Source organism: Lagopus muta, chromosome 2 (genome assembly GCF_023343835.1).
Source record: "Lagopus muta isolate bLagMut1 chromosome 2, bLagMut1 primary, whole genome shotgun sequence".
In the NCBI taxonomy this organism is placed as follows: Eukaryota; Metazoa; Chordata; class Aves; order Galliformes; family Phasianidae; genus Lagopus; species Lagopus muta.
Genome location: NC_064434.1, coordinates 94,769,076 through 94,775,223, shown reverse-complemented (window position 1 = coordinate 94,775,223; position 6,148 = coordinate 94,769,076). Strand labels below are relative to the sequence as shown.

The 6,148-nt window shown below is 49.0% G+C and overlaps 1 protein-coding gene across 1 annotated transcript in view; it reads left to right on the top strand.

Moving 5' to 3' along the window:
• The first annotated feature begins 1,913 nt into the window (after nucleotides 1-1,913).
• The window catches only part of RRBP1 (ribosome binding protein 1), a 30,029-nt gene continuing 25,794 nt past the window's right edge, over nucleotides 1,914-6,148 (top strand). The window contains exon 1 of the mRNA XM_048938266.1: nucleotides 1,914-2,031. The gene's annotated coding sequence lies outside the window, so the exon portion shown is untranslated. The remainder of the gene's footprint in view (nucleotides 2,032-6,148) is intronic.

Here is a 6,148-nt window from a genome sequence, read left to right as displayed (position 1 = left end):
AAAAAGTTCCCAGCAGTGGCCAGTTGTGGGGGCTGTGCTGCTGTCGTGCAATAGGCCGTGGGTGTCCCTCTTCTGTCTAGCTTTGTGCATCTCTTACAAAGTCACACCTGTGATGAGTGTGCCACTTGCAGGGGTCCGAAGCATTTGGAGTAGCTAAACAGAACTCAAGAGTATTAGAAATAATTACTGTTGTTTTTCTTTTGACCCTCTTTCCCCATGATGAGGCTGTGCTTGTTCTGAGCTCATCCCCCGTGCCATCATTCATCCATCCAACCTTCGTCATACCATTGCCTGCCTGCTGTGCCCATGTGAGCCTGCACCCTCTTATGGGCCCTGCTGGAGACAGGTTCCTTACAGGCCCTCCTTGAGCTTGTGAAGGACTGTAGAAGGACAAACAAGGAGCCACGGGGTTGGGGAGCAGAGGCTGTGACTGAACCTCTCAGCTGGGAGATGCTGATGGTTGAGCAGAGCTTTGAGAACCATACCTGAATCACTACCAACACACATTTAATCCAGGCAGTGTCCCAAAACCTTTGGTCTGTTCTTTGGAACAAAGCGCCCTCAGTAACAGCTATGGGCTCACAGACAGTGTGTAACTTGTTTTCCCACTTGGATTAGGGCAGGTCCGCAGATGTTTATTATCCATTTTTTAGGTGCTGATGAAAATCTGACTCTTTCAGGAAAATATGTTTGTTTTTCATCCATGGGTCAAGGTAGTCCTTCCATTTTGGAAACTGGAAGAAAAAAAAAAAAAAAGAGCTGCTTTTAAACCAGCCCTCCCACCCCATGCTCATGAGACATAAGCATCTATGAGCCCTCTGGGTAGACCTGGACTCCTAGGCAGTGACAGCTCTTGTGTGTATGACATCTATTTCTTGGAGAAGGCTTGAATGCCTGACTGTCTGGCCCTGGACTACCATTTTTGCTGGGCTTGGAGTCTAATTTGAGCTTCATTCATTTATTTTTAACTTGTGATTTGCATTTCAAAGGTTGATGAGTTAGTCTACAATAAGGAGCAGAGGTAGATTTGCAGACAACCTTTACATTGTCACTCTTAAGGTAAATATTTCCCTTGAGCACACAGAGTCAAAGTACAGCTTGCACGTATATAAAACCAGGGACAAACTACGGTGCGTGTGCTCTGTTCTGGGTCAGTGCTACCCCGTCCTCTGCTGACAGGGTGTCGGGACCTCCCTTAGCCCTCTGCTCAAAGCTGCTCCCTCAGCATCATGTGGGTGTGAGACTGCAGCCACAATCAGAACCAGGAGTGTGTGCCTATCCCTCACCTGGGTGGCTGGGAAAAAGCCTGGGAATTGTGACCCCTTTCCCTGTGCTAAGATTTAAACCTGTAGTGCTGAGTCAATAGGATCCAAAATGTATTGTTTGAAGGGATTCAGCGTTGCCTTTTTCTTTTTTTTTTACTACGTTGGCATGTATGCTGCATTGTGATGCTTGAGATTTACAACACGTTCTTTACAAGCGACTTCCACAGCTCAATTATGTCGTGTGAAGAGATTAATTAACTTTACGAGAGTCACAGCCTCTGGCAGTGGAAACAGGAACCGCTTCTGCTGGCTGGGCTGGATCCACGCTGATCCTGCACAAAGCCTTTGGCCGAGCAAATCCCTCCTCCCTGGCAGCACACGAGCCTGGGGCGTGGGGCTGCAGCAGGCAGGCACCCAGACTGTGCTGCTCAGTGTGCCCAGCTCCAGCGGGCAGGGCAGTGCTTTAGACAGGGGTTTTCCCACTGCTGAGCCCCCTGTGATGCCTCAGGGTGCTGCTGCTGGGTGCTGGGGGGAGCGCAGGTGGATTGGTGCTGTGTCAGAGCTCTTCAAACTGACTAATGTCGTGATGACCTTACTCCCCGGCTTCCCCACGTCCAGCATTCGTGTGGCCTGCTTTTATTTCTAGGACTCTGGACAAAGACCGAACGCTGCTTCCCTTCGTCCAAGGCGATTGCTGGCCAAAAGCCCACAGTGTTGCCTCTCTACTCACCGCTCACCCGTAGCTGGCCCAAGCCCTGCAGTCTGGGTGCGTACTCAGAGAGCTCTGGTTTGTTTGCTGCTGTAAAGCCCCTGAGCACAAGGTGTTGTTTTAAGGCTGAATGGTGAGTACAGCATGTTCTCGGATGGCAGCATGCAGGTACGCGCTGCTGCCCTAAGAGGAGCAATTCAGGGCTGGGATTTACCTTGGCATTGCTCGGTGCCACCTCGCACACAGGTCTAACTTCTCCCAAGGCCTGAGGTTCCCTACTGTATATTTTGGAAGGAAAACTGCTTAACATTCATTTCTTTCTCTTTTTTTTTTTTCCTTCTTCTCTTTTCTCTCTCTTTTTCTTCTTCTACTTCTTTGTCTGGTACTTGGAACAGCCTGCCCAGGGAGGTGGTGGAGACACCATCCTTAGAGGTGTTCAAGGAACGTGGAGATGTGTCACTGAGGGACATTGTTAGTGGGCATGATGGGGATGGGTTGATGGTTGGATCTCTCCAACCTTAATGATTCTATGATACCGTGCAGGATTTGGTTCAGGGGTGTTGTTATGAAGGCAGCGTGCTCAGAGCATTCCTCTGATGGCTGCTCTGCTTCTCTGGATAAAGAACTACTCTGAGGTGTGCCCATTTCAGGGAGGTTTGGATGCATTTCTGTGCTGATGTGGCAGATTCCAGGACCTCTCCAGAAAGTTTTTCCTGCACACATTGCAACTCTTATCTGCACACATCGCAATAGTGGGCATGTTATATGCCTTAACTGTCCAACGATGGTGTGTGTGGAGAGGAGAGCTCCATTTTCAAAGCAGGAATTTTCCTTCTCCAGAAAAAACATGCCCCTAATGGGGTGTATTTGTTTTATATGAGTGACGAACGTGGTTTTCTAAAAGGAAGCATTCTGCATCAACAGCTACAAATGGAGGGATGACCTCGTGCTCAGAGGGGAGCCAGCACATTTTAGGACATGGGAGATGTTTCCACCACGCAGTAGAGACCCAGGAGAGGCTGTCCTCTTCCTGCCTGAACTTCCCTGAAAGGTGGGGTTGATGCTGCTGCCCTTCTCTCCCAAGTACTTTACAGTCACTTGGAGTGACATACTGGAAATAGTGCATACAGCATGCATGTGGATGTAGCATCGAGGGACGTGGTTTAGTGGGCACAGTGGTGATGGGCTGACAGTTGGACATGGTGATTCCAACTTTTTCCAACTTAAAGATCCTATGATTCTTTGATTCTATGATCACCTCTGCCGAGTGCCTATGCTCACAGTTTCTTGGTGTCACCACCCAGACAGCCGTTCTCTACATATTAGGCCATGCAATGGGAGTTCTCATAGCTGGGAGCTGTGTTGCGGGCTTGTTTAGATCCTTGCTGGGTTCTTTTCAGCTGGTTACAATTTCCAGATGTTGAGTCAATCAATTGACACAACTTCTTATAAGATGGGAAGTGAGGAAAAACTCTGGTTTCCCCATTACGACCTGGTGGCAGTGGAAGAAGAGAAGTCTGTGTGGCTCTGTACCATCTCACCAGATTTTGTATGTCCTGAAGCATTTGGTGCTTCTTATTAAGGACTGTCTCTTAAAGTCACATGGACTTCTGTCCAGACACTTTCAAGAGGGCCATACAGTTACCTGGACCAAAAGCAGTCTGAGGATAGGGAGAGGGAGTGCTCTCCCACGCTGAATGTCCCATCCTGAGGATGCAGAGGGCACCTTTTCCTTGCCTGGATGTGAATGCCCTTCCTTCCAAGCTGTGCAAAGCCCTAACCATGCCGCCTGGTAAAGCATTAGGTAATTTCCTTCCCTCCTCCTCTGGAAGGTGTTTTGATTAGCGTAACCATTGTGTTCCCAAATTAGCTTGTGTTCCTGGCTTTGCCTTTTGGCTGGATTTTCCTGTCACAAGTGTACTCTGGCACAGTGACACAGCTTTCTACATGCCAGCGTGTTGCCTATGTCCCAGCCACCCAGGTGGCACCAGAGATGCACCAGGGCAAGGCAAGGTCCTAACCTTGATAAATCCGAGTGCTGAAGATGATTGACATGGAGATATGATCAGCTTGGTGCTTATCATAGGACCACAGGATGGCCAGAGTGGGAAGGAACCTCTGAGTTTACCTGGTCCAGCCTCTGCTTAGGCAGGGCTTGTGCCTCTATTGCCTTGATTATTCACTGAGACCTCACGTGAGCCTGGTGGAAACGCGGCGAGTCAGCCCCACTGCATGGAAGTTGGACAAGATGACCTTTATACGTCCCTCCCAACTCAAATGATTCTATGATCTGCGGGACTATGTCTGCTCACGTGGCTGACATGCCACTGGTGCTGGAGGTGGGAGAACACTTGCTCACCATGGGATGTTGCAGTTGTACACCCTTCCCTCTTCTAAGCCTTCAAGTAAATTCTGTGTCAGAACAAGCTTAAGAATGGTCTGCTTAAAACATCTCCAAAGAGGAAGGAGGAACTGATGAACCAGCCGGATATTTGACCTTGCTCCCTGCTAAAGCATGTGCTGTCGTGCCTTTGGATGGCCTGAAGCAATCTGACGCCAGATTTCAGCTGGACTCAGCGGGAGCCCCAGTATGGCCATGGGGAGAAGAAAGGATGCCACAGGGATGTGATGTTTTTGATGAGGTCAGTGGGCAAAGTGAGAAGTAGCTGGGGAGGAAAGAGATTATCTTCTCAAAAACTTTGTCAGCTAATTTAACTCCCAGATCCTCATCAGTGCTATCTGCTTCTGTGTTAACTGTCACTCATTCCAAGCATAAAGTCACTGAGCTTTTGGCTTCTGGTTGCCATTTCTGCATGCTGGTGTGCTTGGAAAGGTGATGGAAAGAAAAGCTAAAGTACAGATGTGCTCCTTGTGATTGGGTGTAGCTGCCCATACAGATGTGCTACAGATGAGCAGGAGCTGGCCAAGAGCTGAGGAGTCACCTCAGCAGGGACAGCTGCACTGGGATATCCTTGTCATAAAGCCCCTTGCTCCATCAGAGCTGTGTTTTGGGACTGTGTGCTCATGTTCCCTGTGAGCAAGCCCTGCCAGGAGCCTTTTCTTATAGGCTGAAAAGCTGTAGTGTGGTACACGCTTGTTTCTTTGCAAGCATGGCCTCTTAACTCCTGATGTAACACTTTGCTCTTCCTAGCATGTTTCATATCCTGCTCCCTCTCAGACTGCATTGCGCTCGTCTGAAGATCTCAGCTCTTGGTTCCTTCAGGACGTGGCAAGCCCCATGCAGAGTCCCCTCACCCGCAGTAGGGCTTGTTTGAGGAGCTAAATATATCTCAGCCACAGCTATGAATTTAGGATAACTAATACATCTAACGGAAAGATTTGGAGCTGCTCCAGGGCCAAACAACATTTTCTTCCCCAACAGCCAAAGACTTGTGGATGTAAAAATAACTAGGGACTAAAACTTGAGTTGGAGCAGGGGATTTTCAGACTGAACCCAAGAAAAACTTTCTAGCAGTGAGGATGACCGTGGATGATTGCCAGCATTTTGGTTGTTTTAACACCAGGGTACAGAGCGCTGTGGAGGGGTTGGGCTGGGGTTGGATGCTGCCTTGGGATGAGTTCAGCCCCCCAGCCCCATTCCTGGGCTGTGATGCCTTAAAAAGGGGAGGATAGACAAACCATAGGCACTGGGATGAGGTTTGAACCACCTAGGTGTTGGTGAGCAGAGGATGAGCGAGGGCTTCAAGCAGCTGAGGAATTAACACACGAGGAGCCTGAGGGCATGTCTGTGCCAGTGTGGTCTACATGCCTGATCTGTCTATTTCAGGTCCCTGTGCAGAAGCCATGTTGTCATAATTAGCTGAAATGTTTCTTCGCTAGCATTTCTTTTCCCTCTCATTTCGTCACATTTGTCTGCATGAAACAGTCACTTATTGTCCTGCCATTGTGTTGAGATGTACCAGGCTGTGGACGGGACCTGCTGCTGATCTCAGTTGGCCTCAATAGCACAGCTTGTTCTGTGCTATTGATGGTGATGGTGCAGCAGCAACTGGTGTGAGTCCTAGTGACACCGCTAAGAGCAGCCCCAGTGGCCACTCCGTGAGAGGCTCTGGCCACTGAAATGTACTAATGTGTTTTTAACCCCTTTTCTCTTCAATCACATGAAGTATCATTCTGCTCAAATACTTGATTTTCCCTGGGACCCAGCTCTATG